This window comes from Coffea eugenioides, chromosome 11 (genome assembly GCF_003713205.1).
Source record: "Coffea eugenioides isolate CCC68of chromosome 11, Ceug_1.0, whole genome shotgun sequence".
In the NCBI taxonomy this organism is placed as follows: Eukaryota; Viridiplantae; Streptophyta; class Magnoliopsida; order Gentianales; family Rubiaceae; genus Coffea; species Coffea eugenioides.
In genome coordinates, this window is record NC_040045.1 from 5,323,904 (window position 1) to 5,337,047 (window position 13,144).

Genomic DNA, 13,144 nt, shown 5'->3' on the forward strand with positions numbered 1-13,144 from the left:
CTAATGCATTGCAATGAATTTTTTTGAAACTACCAATCGGTGGACAATTCAATCGATTTTTGAATAAACCATCAATTTCATTAAATCCATTGGACCATTTTATTCATCAATTTCACCTAATCATTTTATCAATTTATTCATTATAGGACAATCCGGTCGATTTTGAACTTCATTCGATGTCATTTGTCCAGTTTACCCATTTTTAGGGTAATCCAGCACAGTTCATCAATTTCATCCGATCCATTTGACAACTTAGGATTTCGATGTCAAATTCAGAACTGGAATGACTAGTTGTTTTTTGAGAAAATCACCCATTGCGTTTATTCCATTTGGATAGATTAGGGTTTCGATCCATGTTCAGAAATTACAATCTCTCCAATAGCAAGTTTGTCAAAGTTAAATCGATTTGTACGAATTCCTGTGCCAACCAAAACCATTCATTCATTCAGATTTGTCCTCATTTCTGTTAGAGGTCTCCCGTTGTTCAGTTGGTCCAAAATTGTTAAATTGTTTTCCAATCGAATGGCAATAAATTGATCGGATCCATCAGGTATTGTATGATGCCTACCCTAGAGGATTGCATTCTCATTCTAGGCCTACCCTTGGCACAAAAGGGCCCCCCCAATAGGGCATGCATCCGAATTACCTCAATATATACTAACTCGTGTTTTTTTTTCTTTTTTCTTTCTTTTCTTTTCTTGCTTTGCCAACAACCGGTCAAGAGCTGATGCTAAATAAGGTTTTCTAAAATGTCAGGTGTTTTTCAAACATAGTTAAAAAGAAACCCCATCATTACACGATCACATAACCGAGTTTCGAGAAATCGTGTAAACACGAGCGCACATCGAGAATCATCTGATAGATCCACCACGGTACCTCCAACAGACGTTGCAAATTTGGGAATTCAATTGAGCGAAGTGTTGAACAAAATCAATGACTTAAGCACGGAGGTGACCACGCAAAGGCACATGATTGACCAACTGTTTGCTAGAAGTATTAGTGTTCAGTATAATCCCTTACCTACTAATCAACCTACCCACTCATACCCTTACCCATACCCACGCCGTGCTTACCATACTACTATTAATCACCTTCGACCTCGGCCAAACTATGCAAACCCACCTATACTACCCGTCCCAACTTTTCAACCCAATCTTCAAACTCGACTTCGCCCTCCTTATAATTCAAGACCTACTCAACTAAACAACCGAGCCCATCCTCCAACCAAAGAAATACAAAAACTCGGCAGATCTCGAACTTTCACCAACCTGGGCCAACCTATCGACCAACTGTACGAACAGCTCAAGACCGCCGGTAAAATTGATGACATACCTCCTCTAAACTACCCTCGTCGAGACTTCTCTGCTGGGTACGACCCTCTAGCTGCTTGTGCCTATCATTCTGGAGCGCCCGGTCACTCGACCAGTAACTATTGGGTACTAAAGCATAAGATCCAGGACATGATCGAAACAGGAGATATAGTGTTAGGGGAAAAGAAAGAACAAGGACTGAGCTCAAGTACGAATCCTTTTCCTGGACACAAGGACACCATCAAGGCATTTATCCCAAATGAAGAAATTTGAAAATCCTGGAAGGGGCTGAATTAGTGAGATTCCTTCCTCTAGAAGGGAAGTTTCGATAAATTTGGGGAATTGTTTTGGTTAAAACCAATGAAAAATCGTTCATACATGTGTCTTTTATTTAACTATGTTTTTTTAAGTTTTCAATCAACTGGTTTTTGAAGACGTGTTTCGTTTTGCAAGTAACATGATATTCAGTTTGGTTTTGTTTCTTTCTTAAAATGCAATAAAATGTACAGTTTTATAGATACTGTGTTACTTACGTATTCTTTTCAAATGGCCAAGAATAAAATCCTCTGACCCTTTGAATATCCCTGCTCCGAAGTTTGATAGTAGCAATATCTCACGAATGTGAATTTGAATTTCAAAACGAAAGGAGTAGTAAGGGGACATCCGAAAATATTTCAAAGCGGCCCAAATGGTATAAAGAGAAACTTGAGCCGGACTAGGGTCAATGTCAAGGGAATAAATTAGCATTCATTTGAATGAGAAGTAGAAAGAGTGGCACAATAAGAAGAGCAAGCCACGACTATTCGAAGAAGGAGATAAAGTGTTAAAATTGATTTTGCCTGTGCAAAGAGGAGGCTGAGGGCAGCTTACATCAAACTGGCAAGGCCCATTTGTCGTTCAAAAGGTGCTACTGGGCGGAGCACTTGTTCTAACAGAGATGGATGGACAGACATTCCCTAAACCTATCAACTCAGACATGTGTAAGAAGTTCTTTATTTGATTATGCAAATTTCTTTTAGAAGTTACGCAAGGGACGAGACAAAAGTCAGGCCATCTTCCTTTTCAATCAAAACATTTCATCCCTAGTCATCCCCTTTGAGCTATCAGAACAATAATGTTCGTTTGGCAGCCCCTGAGAATTGCAAACCCCACACTGGGACAAATTTATTTTGAAAGAGAGATGATCGAAAAAAGAGAGAAATCAAAAAGAAAAGAAAAACCCCACACTGGGGCAAATTTAGTTTTTTAAAGAAAAATGCAAAAGTGAGGAAAATGCAAAGAGAAAAAAATCCAATCAAACTGGGGCAAATTTTCCTCAATTTCGTTCAAAAATTGGAGATAATTTCAAAATGATGCAATCTCAGGTTATTTCACACCTTTCATCAAATCTACTTTCAAGTTTCAACCTTTTTCAAAACACCCCATCAGACCTCATTGCAAAAACTAAAAGTCCTGACTTTCGTCACTTGCTATATTTCTATTGGAAATTTTCTAATCAACTGGCAAGTGATGTCCATAATGCCTTCACCTAAATTTATGAGGGAAGAGCATTCGACTGATGCCAGAAATCTTCAATTCACATTCTTGAGTCGATAATAGTCAAGGTTTTCCGTTATTTCTTAGGTGAAAACCCGAAAGGGCACCTCGAAAAAAGAAAAAAAAAGAAAAAAAAAGGAAAAAAGAAAAAAGAAGAGCAAAAAGAAAAGAAAAACAAAACAAAAAGGGTAGGGGCGACCTTAGCGAAAACCCGAAAGGGCACTAAGGTAGGGTTTTCTCAAGAGCAGGCATGAGTTGAAACAGCTGATGACTCAGTTTATTTGGATTTCTCCTCATCTTTGTAGTGCTTTCGCTAACACAAAACTCCGGAGCAGAGATATTCAAAAGGGCCAAGGATGACGTTTCATGCCAAAGGCCACTTTATTTTGATTCTCTTTACAACGATGTTTTACAATATTTTGCAATCATTTGTTCAATAAAGGTTTTGCATTGTACATTGTCAGTTTATGGATAACATAATTATAATTCAATTTGTTTCTTCTGCATCTTGCATCATGATATCAAAATAGGTTTTGCATGATCATTTTATGTCATAAAATAAGTCTTGCGCACAATGTATGATCATAATCATTGGATTTGGGCAAGTGACAATCCCTTGATTTACTAAAAGAGTATTTGGATCTGCTCATCCCTGGGAAAGCACAATGGAACAACGAACAGTTGACAACCTTGATTCTAGACAAAGAAGTTTGTCTCAATGGAATGTCAGAAATCGAAAGTCTCAAAAGGGCTTGATGACAAAATAGCTTGCCGAACAAAAAATGGACATCAGGGATGATAAGATTGGGAAAGGTCGCACGAAGACTCATGTTTACACGATTTTCGAAAGCGAGTGGATACAATGATGGTGGCAATTTCTTTGTTTTTCTCTTTTGCAGGAAAGTTTCAAATGAAAATGACAGCACATCACACTGGGGCAAATCTTTGAATAATTTTTCAAGTAAGTATTATACAGTTTCTTCATACATACCAGCATTTCATTTGCATTGCCACTAAACATGAGTTAGTCCCACTAGTGAGCATTTCATTTACATTGCCACTAAACATGGGTTAGTCCCACTAATGAGCATTTCATTTATATCGACACTAAATATGGGTAAGTCCCACTAGTGAGCATGAATGCCACTAAACATGGGTTAGTCCCACTAGTGAGCATTTCATTGCCACTAAACATGGGTTAGTCCCACTAGTGAGCATTTCATTTACATCGACACTAAACATGGGTAAGTCCCACTAGTGAGCATTTCATTTACATTGCCACTAAATATGGGTTAGTCCCATTGCCCACTAGTGAGCATTTCATCACATTGCCATTAAACATGGGTTAATCCCACTAATGTGCATTACATCTTATCGTTAGACATGGGTCAGTCCCACTAACACTTCATTTCAGTTCACTTCATCCCGTCATCATTAGATATTGCGTCAATCCCACTAACATTTTTTTAAGTTTGCAGCGAAATAACAGGTAAGTATTTTGGTGTCTACTTTTTTGTCTCGAGTTTCTCCGAAACTCAAACAAAGAGAGGCAAACTATAGACACCAAATTTTTATTTACTTATTAATCTCATGATTTTATTTTAGACATTTTATAGCACTTTAGATACCAAATTTTTAATTTAGCTTTATTATTATATTAGTTTATGTTATTTTATTTTAATAACAATTATTTTTCATTTTTCGCTCATTAGTCTCTTAATTTTTATTAAAATTTATTGAAAAAAGAAATTGTTCACAAAAATATGCTTTATTTCTTTTATGAAAGTTTACTGTTTATTAAGTGAAAATTAGGAAAATCATTAATCAAAATCAACAAAATTTTTTAGCATTTCATTTTATTTGATAAATCTTGTTTTATTTTTATTTTTTGTCGTTAAAATTATTTCATTATTTGTTAAATTAAAAAAAAGAGGAACTTTTGGCTTCGGCCAGTACAGAAACGGAATGGCAGCTGCGTTATTTTTCCAGCTCTTTCTCATCAATTTTTCTCATTTTTGGCTCCGTTGGATTGTTGTAGTACAAGCCATATGGCTTTAATCTAGAAGACTCAACTATCTTGGGCATCAAGAACTATCAAACGGTTCTAAGAACAGATGAAGAAGGGGCTTCATCCGCATCGTTCAACCAAGGGTTGGAGGGTTTAAAAGGCAAATGTAGCGAGGGTTTAGAAAAAAAGAGGGTGGGAGAGAGATATAGAGTGACGGCAGAAGCAAAAGGTGGAGAGGGCGGATAGGGTGTGACGGCTGAAAATTTTGGGAGGAGAGAAAAGTGTGGCGGTTGAAGCAAAAAGAAAGCTGAGAAGGAGCTGGAAAGAATCGGGAGAAGAGCAACGGGTTGCGGCTGGAGTTAGAAAAAAGCGTAGAGAAACAAGAAATAGGAGTTTGAGAGGAAGAAAACCAAAAAAGAAACTAGAGGGAGAGTGAGAGTGAGATGAAAAACCAGAAAGCAAGAAGAAGAAAGAAAACTGAGCGAGAGAGAAAAGGGAAAAGAAACTGGGAAAGGAATCGTCTGGGCAAGAAACGAAGGAAACCAGAGAAACCAAGCAAGGAAAGGAAAAACGAGAAAGCTTTAGTGAGAGGAAGAAATACTGAGCAAGCTTCGGCCGAGAGAGAAAGTCGAGAGGGAAAGAAAAACGCTGAAAAAAAAACTAAAGCTTTTTCCAGATCAGGTTCTTTTCCTTCGCTCACTGATCTTGCCATTTCAGTTTCTTGTTCCTGTTTCAGTCCACTGCTTCTGTTTATTTTCACGTTTTCCTCCAGTCATGATGTTTAGTCTGTTTTACGTTTCATTTGTGTCTCTTTAGTGCATGAGTATAGGATGTTGTTTTGCTGGGATTTTGCTCTGTGTAACCTTTGGGGATGTTAAGCTACGGAAGTTGCAGAAAGTAGCAATGAAAATTTGCAGAAAGAAACTAACAAGGAAGAAAAGATTGCTTCGTAACATGCATGGAAATAATTCTGAAAATTACACTTTAGCCCTTTAGTTTCTAGCTAATGTTACTAAGACCCATAAACATTAGAAAAATTAATCGATTTGTCCCTTTCACATGTTACTCGTTTCTTTAAAATGATTTAATGTGACTTTTGGATTGATTTTAGTGAATTTTATGATGTTTTTGAAGGTTCAACATTTGTTAATCTATGATTGGATTTGGGTTTTAGTGGAATTTAGGGTAATTTATTAAATAAGTTTCCATTTTTCTTCTGTGACACTTTTAGCATGTGATTTTGATAGGTTCCATCTTAAACCCTTAAATTGTAGCATTGCATTTTAAATTCTTAAAACTTTCTATTTAGGACCTTGTTTGCTTTAATTTCTTGCACATGGATGGTTTATTTTATGTAAATACTTTAAGTGATTCCATTTCGTGTTTAATTTTCATTTCATGTTTAATTTTCGTTTCGTATAATTAATTGTTAATTAAAGTGATGCCTTGATCCTTTTTGTTATTTTGGAGGGTAAATAAGTAATTTCGTTCCATTAGGGCACCAACTCAAGGGAGGTACACTCTATGTGCCCCTATGTGACTTTATGTGTTTAATTGCATACCTTTTGAATGTTTTTCATTTATTTATTTATGTATTCGCCTTATTTATTTTAATTTTGTATATTTATTTTAATTCAATTTTGATTATTAGAAAGGCATTTAAATGCCAAAATTGTAATAGTTAGGGTTTATTTATTTTATTCCTTCCCCCGTTAGATTGTAGCAGGGCCTCTCTAGTGTAATAGTTAGGGTTTTATTTGCTTTATTTTGCTTTGTGTGATGTGCATGCTTACGTGCTATGTGTTACCGCTTTCTTAGAGCCTTGCATCTAGACATCATGATTATGTGTTATGTGTTTATGTGATATCATCACTACAAGAAAATTGGTCATCAGTGACAACTTTTCTCTGTGACGAAAAAAAGTTGTCACAAAAGTGGATCCTTTATTGACGAATTTCTAACTCGTCACAAACCTCTAATGGGAGCCAACGCATTTGTTCTAAGTCGTCACTAGTAAATTCCCGCCAAGATTTAGCAAGAGCGCGGGAGTGTTTAGAACACACAATAGTGACGACATTAAGAACATCATCACTATTGCTTGGCCTATTTACGGACGACTTTTTGTTGTCGTCACTGATCACTTATTAGTGACAACATTTTGTAGTGATGACAAGAAGTCGTCACAAAAGGAGCTTCTTTAGTCGCAACACCTAAAGTTGTCACAATTGCATCAAAGCAACTAAATGTTTAGTGACAACCCATTATTTTCGTCACAAACTACACTGCAAGAAATATGGTCATTAGTGACAACATTTTTTAGTGACGACAAAAGTCGTCACAAAACGTGGTTGTTTAGTGACGACAAGGAAAGTTGTCATAATTGCTCAAAGCAACTAAGTCTTCAGTGACGACCTTGAAAATGTTGTCACTAAAATGATCTATATAGTGACAACTTCTAATATCGTCACTGTCACTCTACCGATTCGGATTTAGTGACAAGAATTGATCGTCACTGTTTAAAGTACTTATTTCTAAGTCACTTTCATTAATTCTACTGTGCCACCCTAACTTTTGCGATTTAGCCCCAAATGTTGTAAAAAATTTCATTAATTCCATTATGATACCTTAACTTTTACAATTTAGCCCCATATGTAGTACACCGATTTCTTTAATTCTATTATTACTCCCTAACTTTTGTAATTTAGCCCCATATGTAATTCACCAATTTCATTAATTCTACTATGGCACTCTAACTTTTGCAATTTAACCCCCATATGTAATACACCAATTTTATTATTTCTATTATGGCACCCTAGCTTTTACAATTTAGCCCCTATTTTTTTATTAGGAAATTGCGAATGGTATCTTGATAAACTATGCATAAATATTTTATAATTTTCTCAAACTTAAGTAATAATTTGTTATAAACTCTAAAGATATATCTTTCATTACAATAGTTATAAGGCAGGCAGGTCTTTTTATCAATGGAATAAGAAATTTATGCCAGATTTATCCTTTGTACTACATGCCAAGTAGTATTAGCAAAGGAATAACAAAGTACTACAAAGTAATTAACAAAATAGCCTTCAGGGAGTGTAGTTTATGGGCAAATGAGCATTATCTATTCAAAGTACCAGTTTTTATGGGCATTTTACTCTCAAACATATAATTTATGATAAATTTATAAATGTTTGTAAGTAAAATTCAAAAAGTGTTACACTGATTTCTTACAAAACGAAAACTGGCAGGTTATCTTTTCAACATAAATTAAATTTTTTTAAAAAAAGAAATGGCCCATAAAGTACCAACTCTTTGTGGGTTTCCTCCATTACATGAACAAATATTCTGCTCTTTATGGGCATTAGTTTATGTTAAATACATAAATGTTTGTAAGTAAAATTCAAAAAGTGTTGCACTAATATTTTTATGAAAGGGAAACTGGTAGGTTTTGTATTTAACATAAATTAAATACGTGAAAGCAAAAAAAAAAAAGAAATTACCCATAAATCTATGTCTTGCAAATGTATACTAGTAAAATATATAGTTTCAAACAAAATTAAACATTAAAATAAACTGTAATTTATACACATTAAAATATCTGTAATTTATACACATTTTGCAACTACTACTTTGTGTTTTCTCTGTAATGAATTTTTTAACTATTGAGAACTTAAGTTTTGTCCTGCAAATCTATACTAGTACAATAGTTTTAAACAAAATTAAACATTAAAATAAATGTTTGAAAAAGAACAAAAGTACATTTATCACTTGCGGTAATGTAACAAAATTTTCTCAACCATTATCAATATTTTCACAAAAGTATTAAAAACTAGCAATTGACAATATTAAAAACTAGCAATTTAATTAGTGACGACTTTTCTTGTCATTATAATCTTGAATAAATTAGTGAAAACATTATGTCATCACTAAATTTTCTTTGATTTTGACTTAAAAATAATGTCTTATTAATAGCATTTGATTATTTTTAATGAAAGTCTGTTATAACCATAGAATTTGACTTTCGTTATTTTCAATTAATGATGTACTTTAGTGCTGCAATTATAAAAAATTGCAGGGCTAAAATATTTGCAAATTATAAAAGTATATTTTCACTTATATGTAATTAACAAATTTTGCCACCTATATTGATGAAAATTTGTGTTTTTGTACTAAAAAATAAAGAATAATACTATAGCAATAAAATCTATGCTTCAAACCAAATTAAAAATAAAAAAAGCATGATGATTGGTCTCAAATGTTGGGAAAATGATTATTTTTATTGAAACTATGTTATAACCATATAATTTGAGTTTAATTATTTTCAATTACATGATGTTCTTTAGTGCTGCAATTATAAGAAATTAGTATAAAATATTAGCAAATTATAAAAGTACATTTTCAATTATATGAAATTAACAAATTTTGCCACCTATGTTGATGAAAATTTTTATTTTTTGCTAAAAAATAAAGAATAATACTATAGCATTAAAATCTATGGTTCAAACCATATTACAAATCCAGAAAAAAAACATGATTTTTTGTATCAAATGGAGGGAAAATGAGTGAAGTCAAAATTTTGATCAAATCATAGTGAAAGTGCCGCGCAACAAAAACAATATCCAAAGCAAAGCAAAGACCAAAGCAGCGGAACACATTCTGAAAACAAAAGCAACGGAACACTTGGTCTGAGTTAAAGCAACGGAACACTTGAGCAACACAAACTTTCACCGAGCTGAAACAAACAAGCTTCTGCACTGAGCACAAAACAGAGCTTCCGCACGGCACCTGATACTTTCACCCACACAACAAATCCGTTCTCTGGCTTCTCACTAGCATCACCATGGCTGTCCAGCATTAAAGGGCAAGGTTTTCATTGGAAAGGTTCATTTTTCTCTCTCCTATACATTTTCCCCAATTTTTCCAAATCCCTAATATTCTACAATATTTTTTGCAAATTTCTGCCCAAAATCTTTTAGCAGCTCTTGATTATTAGATGCTATCATAGCTATGTTGTACTCGGAACTCCCCCCGCTCGACTCGATTCATCTAACCTGTGGCTGATTTGTTTCAAGTTCATTTCTGCAAGCGTGATTGGTCGTTGAGTTGGATGTCCGTTATTTCGAAGAGGAGTCCGCTTGATTGGTGCATCGATCAGGTTTGAGAAGCTGTCTATTCGAGTCTTAAACGTCTGTCAAATTGTTAGCCATGCTACTACATTTTCTTCTCTCCTTTTTTTTTTCCATTCGTTTGCCCCCTCTATTTATGTCGAGGAAGCACAGGGGAGCTTCCAGTTCCTTCTGATGTGGATCAGAAGGAAAATATTAAAAACACTCCTGTCAAGCTTTTTGTTTTTTTATTATGTAACAGGATAAAAAGATCTTCACTCTTCATTTTGATTATAATTTCATAAAATAAGAGAGTGCCATTAACATGTCCCTAACTTTTGATATCCACTATTATGTCATTTTTCCTGAACTATCAATTCTTGTCGATCATTTAAAAAATCCTATCATTTTTGAAATATCCTGTGGAAAGAGCACGCAAACTAGTAGTAAATGAAAATCTAATATGACAAGGAAAGTTTTAGTTGAAATGTACAAGAGATCTTTGAATGCAGCACGCTGTTTGGCATAAATATGCGAAGATGCTGGAAAAGTTAGCAGGCTTTTGAAGCTGAAAACAGCAAAAATGCTACTAAATTGTATCACATTTCCCGTTTCTGGAAGAAAAACAGAGCGTATGTTTAAGTCCTTCGTTCCGCTCTGTACAGTCAACTTAATTATAAAGAATTCTTTTACAAGTCTTGAGCCATATGGGTTGAGAGTAGTTGCATTCCATGATGGAAGATTCTTTTGAACGTTGAGGGCTTCCAATATTCATGCCTAGCTCATCGTTTCTTTGACCCCAAATTATATTTCTAGAATAATTTACACTTTACAGCCTTAGACAATTTTCAGCTAAGGATGCGAAAATCATACATAAAATCATGTACCTAACCTGCAAGGAACTATATATATAATTTCTGTCCAAATTGGAAAGTTGTTCAATTTGTTCTATATCTCCGCAAAATATATTATTATTATTGTGTTTGTGGATCAGACTTAGAAGAAAATGACCCACGGCAAGAAAAATGTGACCATTGAGTCAAATCATGGGAATTAGTAGATTAGACCCACTGTAACCAACGGACTTCCTAGCCAGCTTTGATCCTTTCTACATTATCGTATTTGGACTTGACCCACCCCAAAAAATATATATATATATCTCACTCCACATCTACCGACCAAAACGGCTGATCCACATCAGGGGAAAAATGGCATTTAAAATAGAAAACAGAAGAAAGAAAACATAACTCTAGTAAGTTGACTGTGTGAGTTATTTTACATCTGAACATGTGAATGAATTTCTGTTGCGAATCAGTTTCCTAGCCTTAAATGAACCGACACATGAGATAGATGAAAATATCTTCTAGAAATTATTATTGCTTCAATCAAACTCACATACTTTAATCTCTCGCTCTTTCTCTCTCTCTCTCTCTCTAGAATTAAATCTGAAGACTTAATTCCTACCACTAATTATACAAGACATTAGTGGCTTACCATATAATTGGGGATATTCTTGATAAACAGGGTTGGTGACAAAAGCACTGGACGTTTTCTCCCAGTTGCATTTCAGACCAGATATAAGGAGGTTCTTGTAAAGGCACATACTGCTGCATCTGGAGCGGTGCTAAGATTGCAAATAGCTCCTGTTCTTGGTAGGAAAAGGAAACCAATTGAGTGGTCTGAGTTTCAAGTACTGTTCCTTCTTACCATTATTCAGGCTTGAAATTTATATTTGTGCTTTACTCTTCTATTATTTCTGAGTTGGGCATCTTCCCTTTACAAATATATGATGCATGATCCTATGTTTTTTGAACATGTAGTGTGCTGTTAGCTAGCAAAATCAGCCTATGAAATTGATTATTCATGTTATGGCTTTATCTTTTGTTTGCCAAACTTTTGCATGTATACTGTGGCTGCAGATTCTATTTAGTTTGTTGCCTTACTAATGCATTTGTACTTGAGATGGTTGATTTTTGCTAAAAATATGTTTTACACCTTGGATCCCATTGCTGGTATTTGAGGAGTTTAAATTTAGTTCATATTACATTGCATTTGTTTTCTATATAATGTGGCGGTCATATTCTTTATGGTAGGATAAAGGGCTGCAACAATATGGACAGGAGTTGGATGTCTATTAAGAACTACCTAGACCCCAAGTATTTAGATGGAGTTGATGAATTTATTAAGTTTGCTTTTCTAGGCAAGGATCCTAATTGTAAACTGCCATGTCCTTGCAAAGTATGCAATAATTTTGAGGATCAAACTAAGGAAGTCATGGCCAATCACTTGTGTCGAGGAATTGTTGATAGTTATACTAGGTGGATATATCATGGCGAAGGGTTTGAATCTGATGATGAGAATGATGACATAGAAATAAATGACAACGATAGTGACTTTGACAGTATGGAGGAGCTGTTAAATGATGTAGGAGTTGCTAACTTTGGTGAGAGTTGGAGACATTCACCGGAACTTGATACGGGTGCTTGTACCGAGAAAGAAGGAGAAGCAAGTAGGTTTCTCAGATTATTATCGGAGGCTGAAAAATCTCTATACCCGGGCTGTGAAAAGTATTCAAAACTCTCGTGTTGACCTTGGTCGATCAATCCTTGGTTTTGATGATTAACAAACCAAAATGTAGATTTGGGCTAATGTTTTTTTATGTGAGCAATTTGTTAGAACAGATTCTTGTGGCACAAAAGAAGAGGCAAAAACAGGGCACTCATGTGGGACGTCCGAAAGGAAGCTATCGGACGTCCGAAAGGATGAAGAACATCAGGAAGGATATTCTGTCGGACGCTCGTGAGGAAGCATCGGACGTCCGGCTGGATCGGACACACTCTTCGGACGCACATCGATCATGTCGGACGTCCTAAAAATTCCACGAAGATTTGATAACTCTCTGGACGACGTTCGGACGCAGGGTTCGGACGTCCGACAGGTGGTTTGGACGCAGGGTTCGGACGTTCGACAGGTGGTTCGGACGTCCGACAGGCCAACGGCTAGTTTTGACAGCATTTAATATTTGACCGTTGGAAAGCCTTTTGGAGCCATTTCTCACCTTCTATAAACACCCCAAAGCACAAGAAGACACAAGACTTTTGCCAACACAAAATACAAGCTTACAAGTGAGATTTTTGAGTAGAAAGATTCTTTGTTGGTTGTATAAGGGGTTGGAAAAGTTGGGC